A 25,499-nucleotide genomic window follows, 5' to 3' on the forward strand; every position below is an offset into this window, starting at 1 on the left:
TGATTCTAAGTAACCCTTGTAGCTCCTGCTGTCTAAGTTGATTGAAACTTCCGCCTGGTGATTCAGGTCTTATTTCGCGTATTGTTTTCATTGTCGGGGTTTAATTTGCTGAAACAACGATAATAATAAAAATATGCCACAGGGAAAGGTTGCAGAAATTTCTTCACCTTACTCGAAGTGCACGACCTCCAGGATTTTTACGCCATCAAAATTATAGTGGTGTGGTCGGTGGTCGCTTCGTGTAGTAGGGGCGAAACCACTTAGGCCATGGGTCGTTCTTTCTGCTGTAGTTGTAGTAGTAGCATGTAGCTACCTCTAGTTTTTGGGTTGCTTAATAGATGGCGTTGTGCGTATATGGCCTTAGGAATAATAGTTCTAGACTACATGGATGTGCTTTCACAGCACATCCATGTAGTGGAAGTAATGAGAGGGGTGAATCGTTCGTTTATTTGTTCGCCCATCCGTTCCTTCGCCCATGCTTCCATCTGTCCGTTCATGGTTCCATTCGTTCATCCGTGCGTTCGTGATTCTGCCCGTCCGTGCGTCCATCCATCAGTGCTTCTGTCCATCCGGCTTTCATCGATTCGTTTTCCTGTCAGTAAATTTGTTCGTGCTTCCGTCCATCTGGCTCGATCGATGGACGAACGCTTTAACTTATTCGTCATCATTCACTCCATGGATGGATATGCTGTATTGCTGTGTTTTTTTTGTGCCTGAAAGAACGTAGATGACTGTCGTGGCGCGTACCACATAGGAATTCGCGCAGACCGACCTAAGGAGCATAATAGAAGTCGTCCGTCAATAAAATTGGCAACTCAGCTGGCAGATCTCAGCGAAATGCACGGCTTCTCAATTTATCTTTTTTTATGCGATGTAAAGATTATTATAAATGACGGAACAATCAGCTGAGTAATCGGCAGAACCACAGCTTGGCTTAATGAGACATCCATCAATGAGGAGAATTACAATTATGTTGGTGGTTTGCATGCTCTGCTTTGCTGGGTAAGTGAAATATTTACCTCTTTTTTTTCAAGTTTTAGCTTATTGCAGAAGTTCATGCATAATATTGTAACAATTTAATGGATTTATTTGCGTGGTGAAAAGTCAGAACTGCGTAGCGCAGCGCAAGGGACATCACAGTTAGCCCCCAAATGGTTCACTGATCGCATGCGCCTCCACCTCATCCTTTTCGCTTCGGGGTGTTCCTGACACGTGACATTTTTTCTGGGTCCAGACGAAGCTCTCTGTGCGAGTTACGTAGTCCGATTATGACAATGCTTCAGCCGGGCAATGTGTAATGTTTGGGTTCGACGTGATTGTTGGTTGTCAAAGGTAATTTTGGCGATGACGAGAGCCACGTCACTCAAACCTCAAACTAGGCCATGTGCGCCGCTATACCTGGAAAAAAAATTTTGTCATAATATTTTCTTTCTCAAAAGTGTACAAAGCAAACACAAGTCTCCAGGTTCAATCATGAGAGACCTGTTTCTAAAAACATAGGGGGTTGTCACTCGGTCTTGATAAGAGATAGTTCTGAGGAGAGCCAGTCGGCGAGCTCCGTTGACACGAGATAAATTGCGAGCGACTGAGTAGTCTTCGTGCAGAGACAAGGGAAGTATTGTGTCAACGATTTCTTGGGAATGGCGAGCGTAGACTAAGAAGAAAGAAGTGTAACCAGTGACTTTGTATTTTGACGTGTTGTATGCGTACATAGTAAATATAAATTAGAGTATCGATTTTGTGGTCGTTGGACACGTACATGGCAAGCATATTGGTCAAGCTTTCATTCGCGTGCTCAGTCAGGCAATTCATTTGAGGATGGGATGGCTACGAGGGTCGGTAGCCACACCCATAGAGACGCAATAGTTCCTGAACAAGTTCTGCTGTAAACTGCCACCCACTGGCACTAATCCTGACGCGCTGGGCACAAAGACGGAAAAAAATTGCTGATTCCACGTGCAGTGAAAATCTATAATATGCGAAGCACGAATGAGAAATGTTGATATGTCACTTTAACATCAACATAACGTTACGAACTGGAGATAAATGATGCCGTACATTACTTCTGTGTCATGGTTATCATGTTTGGATGTGTCGTTTACCTTCGTCATCTGTTCACGCCACTTGATATCAAATTTAGTATATAAGGTTCTAGCGAAACAGCCATGAGCACGCCATGAGCGTGGTATATTGTCTTGTTCTTACATGACACGCGTGTTAGGATTTTCATGTTTGCACCAGTCATATATTTCGTCATACATTGAGGTCACGTAACACCGAATTTTGTATATGTGGAGCTATCAAAACAGCCGCGAGAACATCATGAAGGGCCGGATATCTTCCTATGTAGCGTTGACGCGCGCGCACGCAGGGCAGAGCAACGCAACGTTAACAAAACGCGAGCACCAGGTGCGACCAGCGTCTGCCAGCGCGGCCCGACGGCAACCGGCGCTAACAGCGACAAATGCTGCATTTCACGCCACTGCGTTACCCAGACAGCACTGCATCTCCCTCTTTTGGCAGGAACGCGCATGCGTGAAAGCCACGCAGCGCGGCGCGCGCGTGCGAGTATGTGGTAGGACCGGCGCCTGCGTGGCAACGCCGGCATGAGGCGAAGAAATGAACGCCGACGAGCAAGTGCACCGCGTCACGTCAAAATGTATTGGCGCCTTGATTGCGACTTAAGTGATGTTCTCTCATGACACGCATATCGTGATTATCATGATTGCACTAGTCACGTACCTTCATCATCCATTGGCGTCACGTAATACCAAATTTGGCATATGTGAAGATAGCGGAACGGCCGCGAACGCATAATCAGTGTGGCGTGTTGTGATGTGGTTACATGACACGCATGTCGTGATTATCATGCTTGGATGTGTCATTAGCCTATGTCGTGCGTTGGCGTTACATATTACCGAGTTTCGTACATGGGAAGCTAGGGAAACAGCCGAGAGCGTATCATGAGCGTAGAATGTAGTCATGTTGTTACATGACACATATCTTGTGTTTATCACGTTTGTGCCAGTATCATACCTTCGTCATTCATTCACGTTCCATAATACCGAATGGGACATAAGTGAAGCTAGCGAAACGGCCGCCAACGCATGATGAGCGGGACTTGTAGTCGTGTTGTTACATGACGCGCACCTTATGGTTATCATATTTGCATCGGTCACATACCTTTCTCATCCATTCACGTACTGTAATACCAAATTTAGTATATGTGACGCTAGCGAAACGGCCGTGAGCTCATTACCAGTGTGGCATGTAGTCATGCTGTTACATAACACGCATGTCATCATTTTTATGTTGGGGTCTGTCACTTGTGTCCGCTTGCAATCATGCCATGCCACACCTGTTTTGCAACAAACATGCCATATGAACGAAACCACTGAAAGAGCCGCAGCACGATGAATTGTAAATCATAACATTCATGACATTTATGTCATGAATGCGACATATATGACTTGTCATGATTTTCATGTTAGGACTAGTCAAATATGTTCTTCATGCAGTCATGTTATGTCATACCAAGTTTGCTATCGTTAACATTATCAGACGGCCAGGAGAGTTTGAAGTCGCAGGCCGCTAAATAGATAGATAGATAGATAGATAGATAGATAGATAGATAGATATATAGATAGATAGATAGATAGATAGATAGATAGAAACGTAGATAGATAGATAGATAGATAGATAGATAGATAGATAGATAGATAGATAGATAGATAGATAGATAGATAGATAGATAGATAGATAGATAGATACGCTCAATGACGCCGAAGTTCGCGAAGAAATGCTTCGGATTTAAAGTTATAGAGTGCGGCAGGAAAAAATGACTGCAGTTTCCCGAGTGGGAACAGTGGTTAGCATGCGAGGCATATATGTGGCACTGCGATAAATGTGGTTTGTTATTTGCAACTTGTGTGTGTACTATGAGTGAACACGAGTGAACACGCACACACGTATGCTGCGAAAGGCGGTGTTTATTGATGAGACGCTTTGGGTATTTTGAGCAAGATGGTTTCTCGTCAGTAGAGTGAAGGGTGAGTGGGTCTGGTTGCAGCCGTCGAAGGTGGAAATTAGCAAAGAGGCGGTCGATGCATGTCCCGCGAATTGTGGTCGCATGATGTTTGCCATCGTGCGTTGCTCGTTTCAGTGAGTGCCACGACTCCATGTAGTCGACCACCCAAGCGTCCTTGATGACGTCGACGTTGACGTCGCCAAATATCACGAAGGGTCGTTGTTGCGGCCATTGTTTCAGGTATTCTTCGTCGTCTTCGTCGACGTACTTGTCCACGGCGGCACGCGATAGGTTGGGCGCGAGATACATCGTCATGACGTCGACTCTACAGACGCTAGCGACGCAGTGCTCGCCGTTCGCGCGTTGTTGAGCGCCGGGCCGCAGTTCGAGGTCTTCGACGGAGTCGACGTCGTCACGCTTGACGTAAATTCCCACGCCCCCCGCAGGTCGTTGGAACCCGTGCGTGCACGCGGCCGGAGCGTATCCCGCAATGTCGACGTCATCAGTGGCGTTCCACGTCTTGGTGAAGCAAAGCACGTCCACTCTGCGAAGTACGGGGTCTCGCACGACGTCACCTGCCTGAACGCCCAGCGACCTGGTGTTGAGGAGTGCCAGGGTGAAGTGGGACTCGGAGTCAACTCGGACTCGGAGCCCATGCTTACGCCTTGCAGCGACTTTGCGTTCTCGAAGCTGGGAATCCTCGACTCGACGCTGACGTCTCGCAGCTGCTTCACGTTTTCGGAGCTGGGGATCTTCCGCTCGACGCCGACGTTTGCGTTCCGCATCGCAAGTTTTTCTCAGCGCGGCCTTGTCCACGGACGAAGTGTCTTGGGAATTGCCGGCGGTTCCGCCAACACATTGGCTGACGCTATCGGAAGGGACGTCAGTAAGTGTGTTTGCGGTTTCATTAGCATACGGATCACCAGCGACATCGGACGTGGAGCGACCGCACAAACCAACCGACGAAGGGCGGCGCGTCCCGACACTCGGTTATTTATAGCGAGCGCCGGCCTTGGCCTGCGTATGCGCGCGTTAGCATACAGCAGGCACCCGTAAAACTTAAGGTCGCGCGGCGCGCGGAGGGGAGAAGCAAGCGCAGCGCGCGCTCTGTTGAGAGGAGGAAGGGATGCACAGATGGCTGGCAGAGGAGGAGCGAAGGCTGCGAACGGCGACGGCGCATGATTAGCCCCTAGTATAACATGCTCCGCATGTAAAAGGAGGCGTCTGCTGCGTTGGCAGAAACAAGCACTGCCCTCTCCATGTATGGCGTCAGGTAGTCCACACACTCTATTAACCAGCGGAAAGCTTTAGATGACTTATGGAAGGGGCCAAGCAGGTGAATGCCAATCTTTTCAATTGGAAAATTTTGCGGTCTGACGCTGGAAACTGACACAGCTACCAAAGTATTGTTTAGTCATTTTCCAGAGCTTGGGCCAATAGAAAGGCTGGCGCACTCAGTGAAGTATCTGAGCAAAGACTACCTGACCTGATGCCATGTCATTGTGCATAACGCGAATGATCTTTTCTCTGAGGTTCTGGGCATGACGAGGAGATTTGAGGCACCTTAAGCGGTAGAGGTCTTCTTGAAGAGTGAAGCCGCAGATACTGTGAAAAGTGAGCTCCGTGTTGCTGACCGAGCGGAATCAAGAAGAGTCTTTAAGGAAGAGTCTAGTGTCTGTTCACTTTTGAAGGCCGGGGCACCAGGAAGCTCCTTTGATATCGCAAAAAGTTATTCGTTGATCTTCCTCATCTCTGGGGCTTGCTGATGGAAGTCTTCATAAACAGTCAGCATCTGCATGACAGCGACCACTCTTGTACCTGGCGAAGAAGTCGTATTCTTGGAGCTGTATTGCCCAGTGAACTAACGGGCTTGTGGGGGCTCGTAGTCCAACCAACCAGCAAAGCGAAAGGTGATCAGTGACTATCTTGAAGGTGCGCCGTACAGGTATGTTCCAAGCTACTGAATGGCAAACACTACCTCGATGCATTTCATTTCGGCTACTTTAGAATTTAGTTTTGCCTTGGTCAGTGTACAGCTTGCATAGAGATGAATTGTTGGCGTCCACTATGCAGTCATGCAAGTACCGCACCAATGCCCATATCGCTAGCATTGGTGTGTAGCTCAGTAGGTGTCTCTGGACCAAAATGGTGTAAAAATGGAGCAGACATACGTAAATACTGTAGTGGGGAATTCGCAAGGCAATGACTAGTGGGACCATCGCTGAGTGCGAAGCGCGAGCGGGAGCTTTCTGAACGCAGACTGCAACTCAGCAGTCCACGTGAAACGTTCGCCCTGGTGAAGCAGCGATGTCAGTGGATGAGCCACACGTGTCAGGTCCTTGATGAAAAGGCGGAAATATGAGCACGACCCCAAGAAGGTGCGGATGTCTTTCACCGTCTTCGGTTGCTCGAAGTCACGGATGGTGGCTAGTTTCTGAGGGTCTGAACGGATGCCTTACCTGTCTACAACAAAACCCGGGACAAGCGTATGACGCTCACTAATGCGACACTTCTTATTGTTGGGAATACGTCCCGCCTGACGAATGCAGTCGAGATTAACTTCAACCTGTTGGTTCTGCTCGTCGAATATCTTGCCGGAAATGCTCACGTCCTTAAGATAGCACGTAAATTATTCCCATCGAAGACCACGAAGAATCATGTCTATGAATTGCTCAAAGGAGCATGGCACAAACCAATGGGCATTACAATAAACTCAAAGAGACCATCCGGAGTAATCAAAGCTGTCTTCTCTTTGTCTAAGAGGTTCATAGATATTCGCCAGTAGCCTGACTGCACATCGACAGATGGAAATGCGAAGCAAAATGTAGACAGTAAACGGCGTCATCTATACATTGAAGCTAAAATATACCCTTATTAGTTACTGCTTTGAGGCGTGATATGTCGGTGAAGGCTCACCATGAAAGATCTTTCTTCTTGACGAGTGTAACTGGAGCTGCTTAAAGACTGAAAGACTCTTGAATTACGCGTTTGTGTAGCATCTGCGTAACTTAATCATCGATGACTTTTCTCTCGGTGGGAGACGCGGTATGGCTCAAGGTTATTCGATACTTGCAGTTGTCAAACTCTGCACAGGCACCTGACCCCTTTCTGCTACGTCCGCGAAGCGGTGCGCGCAGCGCTGTCGGCCCAAGGGCGAGCGGTGCGAGCAGCGCTGGTAGAGGCAACGGGCAGTGGCGTCAAGCGCGCGTTTTCATTGCGATAGCAAATATACGGACTTTCTGGGCTAGATTTCACTGCCGGAATCGACGTCGATACCATGCATCGTATATGTATGTGTATCAAAATTGTTACAGGGAAGATTTATTCACCAAGAGCTGGTCTTGCTAACGGCTTAGAGAGCGCACAGTCAAGCAGTCAAGCGCACAGTCAAGCCTACGCTTGCGACAAAAGGCGGCTAGCGTAGGCTATCACACGGTTGGCGCCATTCTGTATCTGAAGAAGTACAGCACCACTGCCATGGCCGCTTGCATCGGTGCGAAGCTCTGTTCGAGCCGCTGGATCAAAATGAGCCAACACAGGTGGTGATGTGAGGGCAGTAATAAGCGACGCGAAGGAATGTTCTTGGTCCCTTCCCCAAGAAAAGACCACATTCTTTTTAAGGAGATCCGTGAGGGGCCTGGCAATATCCGCGAAGTTGAAGACAAAGCGGCGGAAGTATGAGCAGAGCCCAATAAAACTGCGAACTTCTTGTGTGGAACGCAGAACCGAGAATTCCCGGACTGGACGGACTTTGTCAGGGTCGGGTGGAACACTAGTGGCGTCAACAAGGTGGCCGAGTAGTTTATTCTGCCGGCGTCCAAATGAGCATTTCGACGAATTCAGTTGTAGACAAGCGCAACGAAAAACGTCAAAAATTGCCGAAAGACGACACAGGTGGCTTTCGAAGGAGGGCGAGAAAATGATTACATCATCCAGATAGCAAAGGCAGGTCGATCATTTGAAACCGCGAAGAAGAGAGTTCATCATACGCTCAAAAGTAGCCGGGGCATTTCACAACCCAAAAGGCATGACCTTAAATTGGTAAAGGCCGTCGGGTGTGATGAATGCTGTCTTCTCGCGGTCGCGGTCGTCGATCGAAATTTGCCAGTATCCGCATCGGAGGTCGAGGGACGAGAAATGGCGCCGTGGAAGCAGTGGAGCGCATCATCGATTCGGGGTAAAGGATAAATGTCCTTCTTGTTGATCCGATTCAGGTGGCGATAGTCGACGCAAAAGCGCCAGGTGTTGTCCTTCCCTTTAACTAAGACCACAGGGGATGCCCAAGGTTTCGATGAAGGCTCAATGACGTCTTTACTCAGCATTTTCTCGACCTCCATCTGTATAACTTGGCGCTCAGCATGTGACACGCAATAAGGGCGTTTGTGGAGTGGACTGGCGTCGCCGGTGTCGATGCGGTGGGTTACGGCACTTGTGCGGCCCAGAGGACGGTTGTCGACGTCAAGAAAATAGGTAAGGTAAGAAAATAAGGTAAGAAAATAGAACACTCCGGAGCGCTGCAACACTATCTGATTAAAACGCGAGAAAACAGTCTAGAAAAAAGACAACGGCGCGTGGAGTCGAACTTTGGGCCTGCGAGGCGTTAACCACTGAGCCACCGTGGGATACATCCAGGAAGCTTGAAACTACAAGCTATCAATAGCTACTACTTACCGCTGTTGGTGGGCATATTGGGGAGGGGGGGGGGGATTGTGTTCTCAAAATTATTAGCAAGATGGCGCAGTGAGCCCACGGTGGCTGTCATCTATCACGCGTGCTTTGGCCCACGTAGAGTATAATGGGGTGTACGCTAGATCGCGCGCACTTATCTTGCGGTGGGGAGGACCATACGCCTTGTACGTATTCTGTTGTAGTTACTGGGCGCACAAAGGTCACTGCAAACGTTGCACATCCGTCGTTTGCGAAAAGGGCACGCTTTCAGACAAGGCGGAGTAACAACTGAGATATTTATTCACATTCATCTGTACCTGTGAGTACGTTTAGTGCGTCATTTCTGCGTAAAAAACACGGGGAACGTTTCGATCTGCTTGCTAGTCTGCATAGGATCTTGCAATTTGTTGCTACCGCGTTCATTGCTTCGCCTTTGCGGCAAAGCTGTGACTGTTTTTTTTTGCTCCTGTTGGTTACGTATGCACCAGGATAATTTCGCATGCCTTTTGAGCAAACAATATGCCGTCTCCCTCTAAAGGAAGGCACCATAAGGTGATGCGACGCAGCCTGGGGGTCCACACCGCGTTGGAATTAGTATGATTATAAGTAATTCCGTTGATAATTTCTCCTATTGCTGCGCATTTATTGTTATTGCCGTACTTTGCGTTCTTTAGTGGCGTCGGCGCCGTCGAAGCCGGGGCGTTAAAGTTTTCTAGCGAGGCATTCTGCACGGGCATTGCAATCGCGCAGTCTGTCCGCAGCCGACGAGTAGGTTGGATGCTCAATGGCTTCAACGTCGGCAATGCATGCCACGGGGTTGGCTAGCTGATGCTGATTTTGAGTTTTGGCATGTCGAGGCCGCTTTTCATTCGTCGCAGTTTCCCGCCAACGTTGCCGCTAGCGCTGGGCTTCCTTAGACCACGGCTCGGAGTCCGCTTGCCCACGTTTACGTTGCGCTTCGGCTTGTCGAGCCTTTCGCTGCCCTCCAATCTTGCCAGGCAATAATGCTGAGAAATTGTAACGGGAAGTGGCAACTGCCTGTTACACAGCCACTTACGCGAACCCAAACGGTCTAGCAAGTTCCAGCACGCTTCTACAATGATACAACGGGTTCTTTCATAGCACGTCTGCAGTATTTCATACCCCGACGCCATCATATGTTTGCTGAGAGAGTGTCAAGCTGGTGAAGGCACAGTGTCTTTTTTAGCTTCTTACACAAGGCAGAGGTGCTCCGCCACGCTTCCTACCGGGCTGAAAAAATTTGTCACCTTCTTCTTTTTCTAACCACTACCACCACTACTCAGGGCGACATGCTCTATGGCGCTAGCGTGTTCTGGCAGTGATTCGGCTAGCTGTGACGCATGCACAGTAAGGGGAGTCACGAAAAACAACTGATTGAACCCTCTTCAAAGACGCTTCGAATATGTTATGCATCCGTATTGTGTGGCCAGCTGCAGGAGCGGCTGCCCCACCACTGTGGTCAAGTGGCTAAGGTAATCGGCTTCTGACCCACTGGTCATGGGATCGAAACCAGACTGCGGCAGCTGAATTTTTGACGGTGGCGATAATGCTGTAGGCCCATGTGCTAAGATTTTGGTGCATGGTAAAGGACCCAAGGTCATCGAAATCTGTGAAGCCCTCCATTACGGCGTCGCTCATATTCATATGGTGTTTTGGGGACATTAAACCCCCCATATGAATCATGCCATAGCGACGACGACTCAGTGAAATTTTTGAGCGAGAAGAGGTAGTTTTTCAGGCCGCCAAAGGGTGCTTGAAGTTTTTCCGAATGACAGCGCGCCATTCCGAAGCTCGACAAAGAACCTACTACTCTTGTGTCGTGAGTGAGCTTCACTTGCATTAAGAATACCTCGTTCAGAACTTTATCAACGATGTAAATGGTGAAGTGGTCGCCATACCACGTGATAAGTGGTATGGCGACCAGTGGTAAGAAAAGACGAAATATTATGTCTCTTTCTCAATTGCCCGAAAAAGTTATCTAGATCCTCAAAAACGTGCAAGCATCCCTAAGCGTGGCGAGCTCTTGACGTTAGATACTACAAAAAATGAAAGAAAAAAAACGTACTGCGCATTGATTCTAATCATGGTGAGCGACTGTGATCAAAGACATTGCATTGCTCATCGACGAGCTTTCGGCCATCGCTAGAGCGAGCGAAAAGTTCGAAACAGAAAGACTGCGGACACGCATGCTGGACGATTTTAGATTATCTATAGAGGTGCTTCTCGCACTTTCTTCTTGGCTACGCAGACTATATGTTCGCATTGATGGACGAAGCGAATTTTTTATTGTTACGCGGATGCATTTTACACGAAGGCAACAAATTGCCAACTAGAAAACAGTCACAAGGTAGCTGTAGCAATCAAGAAAGCACGTGTTTTGTGAACATTTCCAAACGCGAATTGTATATTTATGTCACAGGCTTGTTATACGCATACATAATATACCTCGCACGAAAAGCCTCAGTGCCCTATTCTTTAGCCTATTAGCTATTTCTTACAGAGTGCACTAAGTAAAAAAATGTTATTTCCAAAATACTTGGTACTAAGGGGAAGACCGCAAGGAGGGAATGAGATAAAGAGAAGCGACATTTGGTCGGTGGGGCGCTGCCGCCTTGCGATGCTTCCGTAGCAACTGGGCCGATCTAAAGCTCCTTGATCTTTGAAAACTATACCGCCACTCACTGTACTTGCCACCACGAACTCGACCTCCTCTCTACCTTCTCGGCCCTCTTCATGTCCTACCGGTCTTCCACACTTTTTCTGCACGATGATTGGTCTCCTTCGTGGTTGTCCTTGGAGACGCGTGGGTCTTGCGCCTTGCTTGTGTTTTTCTTTATCGCTCGCGCTATTTTTCGCCGACGCTCTGTGTAACAAACATAGCGTGCACTTTGTTTTTGTTCTTTGTGCGGACGCTAAGCCCTGATGTTGCGCCTATGACTCCAAAAACCACAATGAAAACGGTTACGCACTTTTTATGATACCCCAAGATAAACGCGATGGCTTGCGCAAGCCTCTGTGGCTGCCCAACATCGGCCTTTGAAAAAACTGTTCGCACAAAGAACAAGTACTTTGCGAGGTAAGGAGCCTCTCTTATTGCTCCTATGAAAGCATCACCGAATGCTGCATTTGAGGTATTGTTTCGGGCTGCTCTTCAAAATGGGTGTTTTTTAGAGGCCAAGCTCTTCACGCCATAGGTCGTATGTCTCGTGTCATCGTAGTCGTCGTAGTAGCCAATTGCAAAGCATTGGATGTCAATAGAAAAGGTGTCACAATATATCCACAAAGTGAGAGTTGATGAGTGGGATGAAGCGTCTGCCAATCCGTCCATACTTCCGAGCGTCCCTGTCTGCATCTGTTCGTCGATCCATGCGTCCGTCCGTTCGCACGCTTTGCGCCACTCATCTTCATTTACCTCGCGGGTATGCTGGGAATTTTTTCTCGGCTCTTCGTGCGTTTCTTTAAAGTGGAGTTGTAGTCAATTTGCTGAATTCCTTTGTTAGAAACAAAAAGAAAGGTTAATCGCTTAACGTTTTTATACAAAAATATGATAGGCAAAGATGCCTTAATTGTAACTTGTTGCGTTCAGCCAGCCACTGCTAGCAATACCTACCATAAATATGATCAAACCTCGGCACCCATATTTGTACGAACTAATGCTTACATATATAGTTATTTTTTTCAGAACAGTTGATGAATGCAATTCACTTCCTCATGAGATTTTTTTCGGCTGACAATTTTGCTATTTCGCTGGAACGTTATTTGCTTGGTAACTAGTGTGTTCAAAGTTGTTACAGGTTTTGTTGCTGTTTCACAGACATGTGACCTCTATTAGTGTATAAATTCATAATTGTTTTGCTGTTATGAATCACTTGATGTTTTGTTATGCCCCTCGTGCCGGGACAAAAACGCTGGTCTGTAGTCTATGCAAATAAATAAATCAAATAATAAAAACATATACTCATACTTCACCTCACACACACATTGGCAATCGTCGAAAACGCACAACTGAAGTCTGCTTTCGCTGCGAACAATTAAGTGGGATGACACAGATTTTCAATCGCGCTTTTTGTGACTGTTAGAATTCATTTACAAAAATGCTTGTTGGAGAAAACAAATGAATGAATAAAAAAAGAATGACACGAATCGGCACTAATTTCTATAAGGATGTTTATTTTGTTATTTGTTTTTTGGAGGGGGAATTAACACACAAGAGTTATGGAAGAGATGCGGTCCCTGAAAAGAAATAAAGAAGTACAGAGGCACAAGAAAAAAAGTTCAGCACAGTGATAGCGAGTGAGCCATTTTAAGAGGCCGTGGCCGCAATCGTTTTGGTCACGCCTGCATTAGCACGTCTTTCATTCCTCAATAATAAATTATATTATCTATTAGAGCAGTGTCACATGGGTACTTCTAACCGAAATCAGTCATCCGGTCAGAATTTTATGGTCGCTATCGACGCGTAGATTATGATAAAGTTCCTAGTGCAGAGATTTTCTTCTCGAAAGTACCGCGATTGCTAAATTCTTTGACAAAAACGTGAAAACACAGTTCTAATTATTCATTTTTTTATGCTTCTGTTATTGGGATGGATGAGTCACTGTTGGTGACACCTAATCGTATTGACATTGCTCAAAGGCTTTCTTGAGTTTGGAGACCACTGCGCAAAGCTACTTTCACGCCGAGAAGATGGACATACGACCCACCCTCCACTAGGTCCTTGCAATATGTGACGCTGTAAGTGACACTGGCACACAAGCACGAAAAAAAAAAATCCGAACACAGACGGACATGCCACAGTCCTAACTACATGAGAATCGAACGTACAGCATGTTATCATGCGGCAGAAATACATCGGCGTTATAGAACTCCTCTTTTGCAAAAACCAGCGCCACTGGGTACCAGCGTCCAGCGCCATGCCTGATTATGGGCCCAGTATTACGCTGGTACAAGCGCCTCTCAGCGCAGGTACTTGGACGCTGCCGCTCCAGCGTACCAGTACTCTGCGCAAAATGGCTTCCCAGGGATAAAACAGGAGTGCCCATTCGCCATAAACATATAATTATATAAGTAAAATAACGCGAATTCACAATAAAAAAATATAAAATTCAAACAAATAAACGTTGCTTAACGAGATTTGAACTCGCTACCTCCGGATCTCTAACCGAGTACGCTATTCACAACGCTACACCAGAACGTGCTTACGTCGTTGTAAAATGATAATTTATCCAAAGAACGCGCCGTTCAACTTCATTTGTAGAAGTCGCACATTGAAAATCGACACAATATTCCTTTCCAAATAACAATTGCGTCTTGATTCGACAGTGATGACCGGCTTACGGGAACCGAATGACGTGCAGATATTAGCAAGAGCTCAAAGTTTTTTTTAGGCATCTACATCTTAACTCTGAAAAATCTCAAATTGACTGGAAGAGCAGCCACAGATTGTCAGCTGTTGCTGCTGATAGTTCTCTTTCCTTTGATAGTCATTTACAGCACTTGCTACTGGTCAGCAAGAACAGATGATTTGCATGTTTTGTTTGGTAGATATCCACGCACATGAGTGAATATTGAGTATTTTTTTTCACGCAAGCGACAATGTAGCAGCACACATCCAGCGTGCCAGATTACATATTTGCAGTCATATTGATACCTCCAACCACGAAACTGCCGAAGAAATAACTAATGCAATCCACTGAAAAAAAAGTGTGCCAGTATGTTTGTTCACTAACGCGTACTAAATTACTAAATCAAAATTGCGTGTTCTTACGTACGAGTCAGAGAAGTACCAGCTCCTGCACTCAGAAGGAAGCTTTCGGTGACAGCGTATACGTTGCTGAAAGCACGACATATTGATCGTCGCCGCTCTATGTGCGGGCACCGCACACGTGAATAACTGGTCGATTTAGGCTCAGGGATGTCTAAATTGTGCTTTACAGCCATTCTTACACTTTAGAGTTGCGCCTACCTAAAGTAAAGGGCACCGATAGCAGGCACACCGACGCGGATGGCATGGCAGGCCTCGCTGGGACGGGGCACTGGGTAAGGCTGCTTTTGAAGCGGCTGAGTTGCGATGCTTGAACTTTCTGCATTTGAGCTTCGCAATATTTCGAACTGTTACCTAAAATGTGCTTGAAGTAAGTGGCAGGTCAATCATTGCCAGAAATGCATTTACGTAGTGGCGATGGCGAGCAACAGCCGCTTTTCTGGCCTCCGCTGCCAGTATACAGCGGGCATGCCATTGTACAGATATATGCAGTTATATCGATACCAACAATTAAAAAAAACACCCATAGAAATACCAATGCAATCCACTGAAAACGTATGCCAGGGAGTAAGTTCACGAAGGCGTACCAAATTACCAATTGAAAATTGCGTGTTGCTACATATCAGTCGGAGATGTACCGGCTAAGTGCGACTGGCAGCTTTCGGTTGCAGCCTGCGCATCTGATAGCGCGAAGTTCGATCGTCTGCGCTCATTGTGTGGACATCGACACAAGACAAAATAGTTGATTTAGGTTCATGGATGTCTAAACTATACTTTACAGTTATTCTCACACTTTAAAGCTGTGTGTACACGAAGCGAAAAGTGCCGATAACATATTTACCAACGCGGCTGGAACGACAGGTTTAATGCTCGCTGGGCCGGGCACTGGCTAAGCGCGCTCTCGACGCGTTGAGATGGCATGTTTGAAGGTTCTGCATTTCAGCTTTGGAACATTTCTAACTCTTACCTGAAGCAAGAAGTAGAAGGATAAGCATGACCAGACATACATTTATGCGGTGTGGGTGAATCGAACGACCGCTTTTTTTGTCGCCTCCACTGGAAAACCTTGCGAAGCGATCGAGAGAGCGCATTTGCGTTTCCTCAACTTTGCGGCAAAAATAATTTCCTACTTCTGTTAGAAGTGGCGTGAACCTCCAAGCTTACAAACACTGCAACTTGGAATCGTTACAGAAATACTAGGATGATCCGAATATGGTCGGCTTACGCGGGGGCATATGCGAAAAAGGGGCTTTATAGTTGTTGCGATGTGTACATGCACCGCAAAAATTACGTATGCTCTGTATCTGTTAGGGTAGCATCTCTCCCTGCTGTCCAATCAAGCGTTTTATATTCAACGACACCGAAACAAACCACGGCACACCCTACAATAACATGCACGCTGCAGCTGCGCTGGTAGAAACAGTGCGTGCTCTACTATTCAACAGCGCTTTCCAGTGACAATTCCAGTGCTTCCAGCGCTTCGCAGTACGCACCAGCATCACAGCGGTTGAGCCAGCGCCCCTTCCAGTGCGACACAGCTTTTTCGCAATTCGCCCAGCGAAGTTCCAGTGATTACAAGCGTGTACCAGTGTCTCCAGCATGTACCAGGGCAAAAAACGTGCTGGCATTACGCTGTTTTTGCAATAGGGTCCCCATTAAAACTTTTCATTAAATATCACGTCCCACTTATACGACCTTCGCAAAAAGCTAATGCTTTATTAAATGGTTGCTTCAGTGTTCCAAACTTTATTATCACCATTAAAACATTCAGCTCTACTGCGGCACGCAAGCTGCCGCAAATAAACCGCTATCATTGAATTCTGTTACCCGCCCCCGAGAGCGTCGGAAAAAAATGGCGCCGTGCGCCGCTGGGCGAGAAAAATCGAGAAGGAAACGCGTGCGCGGAGGAGAGTCGTTATTTTCCCAAGACCAAAGGGTTCTAGGCTGGATGGATGGATAGATGGATGGATGAATGGATGGATGGATGGATGGATGGATGGATGGATGGATGGATGAATGGATGGATGGACGGATGGATAGATGGATGGATGGATGAATGGATTGGGTGGATGGATGGATGGATGGATGGATGGATGGATGGATGGATGGATGGATGGATGGATGGATGGATGGATGGATGGATGGATGGATGGATGGATGGATGGATGGATGAATGGATAGACGGATGGATGGATGGATGGATGGATGGATGGATGGATGGATGGATGGATGGATGGATGGATGGATATGGCTGTACCCTTTAGATCGGGCGGTGGCTAGAGCCACCAAGCCGTAATACCTAATGAACCAAGAACTAGATTTTTTTCTCTTTATATAGTGAGGCTGAGGATTCGTACTTTGCAGTTAAGGGTTTAATTTTCACTCGTGCCTTGATTTTAGCCACCAGTCAGATAACCTCCTTCTAGTTGATTCTACCCGCTTAAAGTCTATTTAGCCCTCCCTGTTCCTAAACCTAGTGCCTTGAAATACTCTGCGCCATCAACCTGAACTAGAGGGTGTAGCCCTTTACAGAACATTATGAAGTGTTCGGCAGTTTGTTTTTCCTCTCCATACGCACTGCATGCCGTGTCTACCACTTCGTATTTGGCCCGATATATCTTGGTTCGCAATATTCGCGTCCTGGCCTCAAACAGTAGACAACTGCCCCGAGTATTATCAGGCCGATCGACGTGGCAGCGCCACCTTCCGAGAGGGCACGGTAGAGGGTCACATTTTCGCGTCACTCCCATGCGCAAATTTATAACTGACAGCACCTGGTAACTTTGACATGGCTTCTGTAGAATGGGAGACACGGCCCCAGTATCGATGCAGTGTTTCACGCGCCACTGAAGTGACCAAGGATGAAGTTTCTTTTGCTTTAAGTTGAAGACGGGTGCATGGCACACAAGAAACTCGTGGAGCATGCGTTGATAAGATGTGGCGAGTGAGTTCTGTATCATGCTCTTGAACTTGTATGAGTGGTCATAAAGTGGTACAGTTCGGTCGGTAGTGGCAACAACTGCACGGATACTCACAGTGGTATCCTCCGCGAAGTACGCAAACTTCCACCCAGCAGGTAGAACTATCCCGGACGACGCATTGACTGTCCAGACGCAAGTAGAGCCGGCCACTAAGTCGACAAGTGAATGAGGGATAAGAACGTTTTTCCGCAGCGTGTTATAATAGTCCGGCTTAATCAAACCACAGCGAACATTTTCACGGGGGCGAGATAAAGTGACTGGAACACACTTTGCTGTTCACGAGAGCAAAGCACATCACTGCGCATGAAAAACACGTCACGTTTATCAGATAACATTTTTTCCCAAAAGCATACGGTAGGAAATTATTTCTAAGAAAACTTTCACGCACTCTACGGTCGAATGACGCTCCACAGTCTTGCAAAAAACTCAGTGCCGAGGGATACATCATGAGTAGAATGTACAAGCAAGAAGAATTCAGTTCGAAACGCTTGCACGCCTGTGATAACTAGAACTAAACACATTCCAAGAGATCGAATTTTTTTACCGTGAACTCCACCGAATGTGGACTTTCCGTTCCAGGCAAGCATAACTTTCTGCCATGGCGACTCTTGAATGGGAGGGACATCACAGACACCGAAGCACAAATATCTACTAAGGCTGCTCTACTAACGCCCTCATTACAAACACACAGTTGGTTCTTTAGCATAGCGACAGGTGGAGAAATTTGGAAAGATGACCGTCCTACGACCTCAACTTCATCAGTCGCACCAGCTATAGTTTCCAGCTGGGGCGGCGTAGGCGGGCAGCGGGGTGTTGGCGGTCGACGCGTCCGAGTTGATGGAGGAGTCAAGCTGTGGTAGAACGCCGGAGACGTGTTGATAGGCATGTACTTCACACGTGGGGAATGGTAAAGGGCAGATTGGGCAGTCGGTTGCCAGAATGCGGCGCGCTGCGTATGATGATGGTAGGCACGATCTCACGCTGTGCGTTGCGGACGACGACTGGAGTACTTCGCGATGTGTCCTTGAAGACCACAATCGAAGCAGAGGGGTGGGTTCAACGTTTCCAGGACTAAGTGAGTTGTATATCTCCCCGCGTCAAATGACCCATCACATGGCGCCAAGACAACTTCCGGTTTGATGGCGCTGGCGGAGCAACAAGCTTCCCATAGCTGACGAAAACACGCAGTCGTCTTGGCAAGACGCCGTTGCGGCCGTTCTGAAAAAGCTTTGCAAGCACTCTATTATCGGGATTTTTTGTTGTGCGGCCGCAGAAACCTAATACTGCGTTGTATTTGGCAGTGTAAAGCAAATACAGTATATATATAACTTTCTGAACTGCCCACGATAAACCATGCTTGATAGCATAACATAAGAACCTGTCCATTAGTTGCTAGTTTGTGTACGTTCGCCATTAATTTTTAGACGTGAAAAACTCAAATATAATGTATTGTATCTTCTCTTGTGACTGTTTTTCGTGCCTTGAAAAATATTACAATGATGTGGCGCATTACCAAGGCGTTTACCTGGTTCTGTAGTCAGCTTTTTTTATGTCAGTCACATTCTTCAGCAACTTAGACCGTCAAATAGCTGCGCGTGTGACGCTTTTCTTAAGCATGTCTTTCCTCTGCTTCTTCTTGAGCTTCTCTGATGGAACCTCTAAACACAGCTGAAGCAAAAGCTTGCAGCATGGACTGCGCTTTGGGGTATCAGTGAGCACTTTGTAGTCATTACTCACGAGGCTGCCTGCTGACGCATTAGGACAACATGAACACATTTTCAGATTTTCTATGTCCTCCAGAAGTTTGGCCGATAGAATGATGGTATCTGCATGGCCAGGCGACTTGGCTAAGCGATGGTGACGGCTGATAATGGTGACTGTCATGTCCTCGGTGACGACTACGCATTTCTTCACAAGTGGTGCTCTTTTTTCTTTGAGCACTAGAAACGCCACAACACTCTTGTTTCGCCATTCTCAACAACTTTCCGCCAGCATGCAACAGGCAAAGAAACGTTTTCTGTGTATTGAAGCGAAATTTTGGCGCCATTCGTTGACACCATGTCGGAACTTCTTATATCGTATTTGAGCTCAGTGCTCGGAGAGTGCATATTCTTTTTCGCCGATGATATTCTGGAAAGTACCCCACTCCTATCAGGCAGCTTTCGCTTCTTTGTTGCGGCTTTTGAAACGTAAGTGGGCACATTCGAAAATACCAATGGAACGCATCCTTCGATGAGGTCCCACATTTCTTTGGCGATTTGTACCTTTTTCTGTTGATGACGTCAGTGCAAGTTTTCAGAATGTCTTCCTCGTGAAAGTGCATATCACACACACGGGATGTGCTGGGAAGATTCTTACCCGCACGAGGAATAGCCGGGTATCGTGTCTCTCACTGCTCAAGCACACGCGGGGCACAAAAGAAATGTCGTCGTGTCTCTAATTTCCTGTAGCTACTCGTACAGCCGGAAACGCAACATGTGGCCATGATGACATCACGCAACACATACAAAGCAGAATAGGGCTCACTGAAGCACAAAAATGTTCACGCAGAAAGAAGCATCCATGGATAGCGACGCACTGCAACATGCACAGCCGACGAAGGTTACAGGAGTTGATTGATTTGTGAGGTTTAACGTCCCAAAACCACCATTTGATTATGAGAGACGCCGTAGTGGAGGGCTCCGGAAATTTTGACCACCTGGGGTTCTTTAACGTGCACCCAAATCTGAGTACACGGGCCTACAACATTTCCGCCTCCATCGGAAATGCAGCCACCACAGCCGGGAAGGTTACAGGAGTTACACGAGTGAGCATGCAGTGAGGGAATCTGGATGCGACAGAAGTGCCACATTGGCCGCTGGCAGCTGCAGCGCCGCTCAACAACACTCAGTTTTTCAACTTACCTAGTTCTGGAAACGTTGTGTGGGTTGCGCTGTTTGTCATTGTTGTAGTGCTCCGCTCTCCGCAGTAACGCTTAATCGGACTACACTCTCCAAGGCGGAGTTTACTTTAGATGCACGAAGCACGTAACTTAGGGCGGCTGTGTCATAGTGCTCTCCATATGGGCGTTCTCACAAACTGAGCGGTTGGTGCACACAGCTTTTGACCAAGCGACCGGCACGTCTAGATAGAGCTCATTCGGTGCGCACTGGTGACAAACATGGTTGCCATCTCTACCTTGAAAGTGAGCCACTTCGTCTCGCCGTATCATAGCGGCGAGATTTTCAGAAGAAAAGATACGCTTGCTACGCTCGTGACGTTATCCAGTCGGCCGAACTTTGGAAGATATCAGCCATGTTTTCAGAGCTTCAAATTGACGACAGGGACGTCTCGAGATGGATGGCGTAGTGCTATCTTCCTCAGAGATAAAAAAATTGTAAACGTCTTTGAAAATTTCTTTGAGCAGATATCCTACTTTGTCTTTGTCTTTCATATTTGCCTTCACAATTTCGCAGAGCATCAGAATCTCTTCCAAGTTGCTTGAAAATGTCTTCCCCGGTAACTGTGCGTGCCGACAAAGTGACTGCTTGGTCTTATTCATTTTTGAGAGCGAATCACCAAAACACTTCTTGATCTCAGTGATGAAATTCTCCAACGTTGTCACCACAGTCTCATTGTTGTCAAACCACGAAAGTGCCGTTCCAGCAATGTACAGAACAGTGGTGAGTGCGCAGATGCATTCCATTAATTAGGAAGGCTCAACCTCTGCTTCAGCCAGTCGTCGACGTCCTTATCCTCTCTTCCTGAGAGTGGGCACGGCTCTCGAAAAAGTGTGCAGCCCGACTGTCTTTGGCCAGCAGTCTCTTGCCTGACTCCTTTGCGACCTCAGAACTGTCGACGTCGTTCAAGGCAACGTCTCCCATCGGTAGCGCAGCCAACCTTCGACTGCGTCGACGGGGTTGTAGAGATCTGTTGTCTAGGCTGACGTACCCAGCACGTCCATCATTACTGCAATCATGGAATATGTTTATTTACGTGGTCAAAAGTGAGAGATGCGAAGCGCAGCGCAAGAGACAGAACAGTCAGCCGCAAAACGACTCGCTCCTTGTGCGCGCTTCTTTCTCCTCTTCTTCGCTTCGGCGGACTTTGTCGCGTGAGAACACACTTTCTCATATCAATACTGAATTTCGGACTTGTAGTGCTTCCATTTAAAATGTGCATGTTTGTAGAGTTTAGCGTCTGAAATTCGCTGAAACGCAGTTGTGGAGGGCCCCAAAATAATTCGATCAGATACTTCTGCAACAAAAGGTTGCTGTATTTTTTATTTGTCTAAGTTTTTTAAGTATACCCAGACGTGAGACTAAAAACTACAATAATGCTAATAAAGAAAGATTTTCCTCTTGGCGACGCAATCACCACTTGATTTTTTGTGTCACTGCCGTGGGCTGCCACGCCATCACCAATATCCGCCGCTCTTTCCCTTTTTGTTTACACCGCTGTCGTCATAGCTACCATGCATACTACAAACTACCTGTGCCACCAGGTTCCATTTGTCTGGTCATGCTGGGCGCTTGCGTAAATTTCCACTCTTACTACATACCTCGCGTGCTGGCAAGAAAGACAGCGTGCCTCCTTTTGCTCAGAGAAAGATCTTACGGTTGGCACGCCAGCACTTCTGAATTTCTGCTAGTGCGCAGGGACCTTTAAAGTACAATATTGTAAGAAGTTAACGTTTACGTTGCAAAAGTGAAAGAGTCATAAGCAACATCTCGCGAGTAGTGTTCGGCGTGCAGGAATGCGTAACGCTGGCACTCTATTTTTACACTCACACGAAGTAAGGCTAGCAGCTCTCCTGTATGCAATTGGGCGTACCTGTATGACACACTGGTTTAAGCTAAAACGGCCATTTTATGAAGTCAATTCGTTTTCATGCTGAGTGTCATCTCAAATACAAGTAAGCAGGGACAGCACAACGCGTATGCGGCCCCGCCGCGGTGGTCTAGTGGCTAAGGTACTCGGCTGCTGACTCGCAGGTCGTGGGTTCGAGTCCCGGCTGCGGTGGCTGCATTTCCGATGGAGGCGGAAAGGTTGTAGGCCCATGTGCTCAGATTTGGGTGCACGTTAAAGAACCCCAGATGGTCGAAATTTCCGGAGTCCTCCACTAAAGCGTCTCTCATAATAATATGGTGATTTTGGGACGTTAAACGCCACATATCAATCAATCAATCAACGCGTACGTATGCGAGCCGTTCAGTAATGTCTAACGCGATAGCGCGTGCCTGATCTCGCCACCACGCGCTTATGATCGAACTTCATCGTATCTCCCCGAGCGACGCAACCCCGTCACCCTCTTCAATACTTATGCCCCTTCTTGGTCCTTCTTTCAGCAAAAACAGGCGCATAGTTTGCTCTGCTTGAGCAACTATCTATGGCAGGCCACTAAAACGATTGGATGTTGGGCAGTTTTTTTATCATTTAGAAGCGCTGTGAAATAGCGTGACGGTAATTTGCTGACGCTAGATGCAATCAAAGCTTAGTTTTTGCAGTGGCCACGCAATTATTGTAACTCGTAGAGAGCCTCAAAGCCTACCTTGGATACGTCACATCAAAGAAAATATGATGGTGCTCAATAAGTTGACGGCCTTCGGGACTGACGAAACTGACTCTCATTCTGTAAAATGAAAGAGAAATGCTGATACATTGCATCACTTATTTTCGCCTCATTTGTAAAAGAAAACTGTGGCCGAAGAATAGCCTATGTTTTGAATATTGTCAGAGGGACACAGGGTCATGGGTACAAAGCAGGGGGGCGTCTACTCTGTGCACAAGCACAAAAAATTAGCAGAGCGAGCGTACAGTGGGAATTTAATTTAGCTTCATTTTATTTAAGGCAAAATTGTTACACTTTGCATTAGGGGACACGACTAAAGGCTGAATAAATGCCTGGCTAGGTCTTGCCACCCTGGCAGCAAACTCATAGACGCACCAACAAGCATTCATCGTATAGAATACTCTGGTATATAATCGTCCAGAATGTCTACAGGGAAAGACAATTATAAGTGTACAAAGATACAAACACATCTGTATTAAAGTGGTATCGATACAACGAACATGTACTCATAATGAGCCTCAAACAAAAAAAATTGGCAGATCTCAAGTACAGTGGGAATCGATGATATATGCGAAGCACGAATGAGAAAAGGTGGTAGGTCGCTTTAAAATCAGCAGAACGTTAAGAGGCGAAAATAAATTATGCCGTAAATGACTTCGGTATCATGATTATCATGTTTGAACATTTCATTTACCTTCGTCATTTATTAACGTCCCCTGATACCGACTTTGGTATATATAGAGCTGGCAAAACGGCCACGAGTGTGCTATAAGCGTAGCATGTTGTAATGTTTTACATAAAATCCATATCAAAATTATCATATGTGGACGTGTCATTTACATTCATCATCAAGTGACGTCACGTAATACCGAATTAGGTATATGTGGAACAATTGAAACGGCCCCGAACGCTATAAAAATAGCATGTAGCCATGTTTTACATAAAACACATTTTATTATTATCAGGTTTGCACGTGTCATTTACCTTCGTCGTCTATACACTTCCTGTGATACCAAATGTGGTACATGTGAAGCTGGCGCAACGGCAGAAAGCGCGTCATGAAGAGTCGAATATACTCCGACGCAACGTTGACGCATGCGCAAGCTGGGTGCAGCGACGCCACGCTAGCAAAACGGGAGCACTCTACAGTGCGACACCAGGCGCGACCGGCGTGACCAGCGTCTGTCGGCCCGGCCCGACGGCAACCGGCGCGAAGCTCACGCCAATGCGCTACCCAGACAACACTGCGTCTCTCTCGTTTCGTGACGGCGGGACGCCGGATACGCTGAAACACACATGGGTCATAGCAACGCAGCGCAGCGCGTGCCTGCGAGCATATAGGAGGACTGGTGCCTGGTAAGGCAATGCCTGCGAGCACACGCACAGCGTCCCGTCGAAATGTATTGGCGCCTTGACTGTGGCATGAAGTCATGTTCTCCCATGACGCACATCTCAAGATTATCATGTTTGTACCAGTCACATACCTTCATTATCCATTCACGTCCCATAATAGCAAATTTGCTTCAAGAGAAGCTAGCAAAATGGCCGCGAGCGCATCATGAGCATGCCATGTAGTCACGTTGTTTCAGGACACGCATCTCATGATTATCATGTTTGCACCAGGCAGATATTTTCGTCATCAATTCACTTCCCGTAATGCCAAATTCGGTATATGCAAAGCTAGCGAAATAGCCGCGAGCACATCATGAGTGCGGCATATAGTCATCTTGTTATATGACACGGAGGAGACCACCAGGTGGCGCCATTTTGTTTGGCTGGCCACATACAGTGCTCCGCTTTCACGTGTTCTTGGCCCGATACCGGGCCCTGCCCTTGTCTGGATTTCTCCTAGAAGAATTCCGGGACACGCCGACACAATCCGGTTTTCGGTCCGACCCTAGGCTGGCCCTCCGGGCCCCTCCCTTCAAAAGTACTAAACGGCGCAGTGCCGCACTAACCCTAACGCGCCGCGCCCGTACCTCTACGATGCAGCGTCCCGCCCAGCACTCGACACCGACGACAACTGACGCCCTGTGGTAAGCCCAGCCTCCTCCGGTCATACCGCTGATACAGCCGTGCCTCCGCTGTCAACATCTGGCAATGTCAACAGATCCGCGCTGACAACAATACAGCAACCGGCAGCGTTTCTCAACAGCACGCACAGTCCAGCAACGTGCAACGCTGGTGGCATCCCTGCTACTCCCAGCTTGATAGCCACGCAATCGCCGGAGCCCGAGAGCCGTAATGTAGCGTTGGCATTGCAATGAACCATGCCTGCTGCTCTCCCCACCTTATCTGCGTCTGGTCTACTAATTGGAAATTCCGAGTCTGTCGACAAGCACGTTTTGACGAGCATCAATCCTTCCATCGCCGAAGTTTTGCCTTCCATCTCTTCAGCTGACGACTAATCGACGGAAATGGACTTCATGGATTGGCAGGCCAACGAAGACAATACGCCATCTCCTGAAGGCAGCTGGAACACCGTTA

At 47.3% G+C, this 25,499-nt stretch overlaps 1 long non-coding RNA gene across 1 annotated transcript in view; it reads left to right on the top strand.

Annotated features, from left to right (window-relative positions):
• The first annotated feature begins 922 nt into the window (after positions 1 to 922).
• Positions 923 to 25,499, top strand: part of LOC142786300 (uncharacterized) — a 114,004-nt gene continuing 89,427 nt past the window's right edge. Inside the window, exon 1 of the long non-coding RNA XR_012888993.1 lies at positions 923 to 1,002. This is a non-coding gene — a long non-coding RNA (uncharacterized LOC142786300). The remainder of the gene's footprint in view (positions 1,003 to 25,499) is intronic.

Source organism: Rhipicephalus microplus, unplaced genomic scaffold (genome assembly GCF_043290135.1).
Source record: "Rhipicephalus microplus isolate Deutch F79 unplaced genomic scaffold, USDA_Rmic scaffold_22, whole genome shotgun sequence".
NCBI lineage: Eukaryota > Metazoa > Arthropoda > Arachnida > Ixodida > Ixodidae > Rhipicephalus > Rhipicephalus microplus.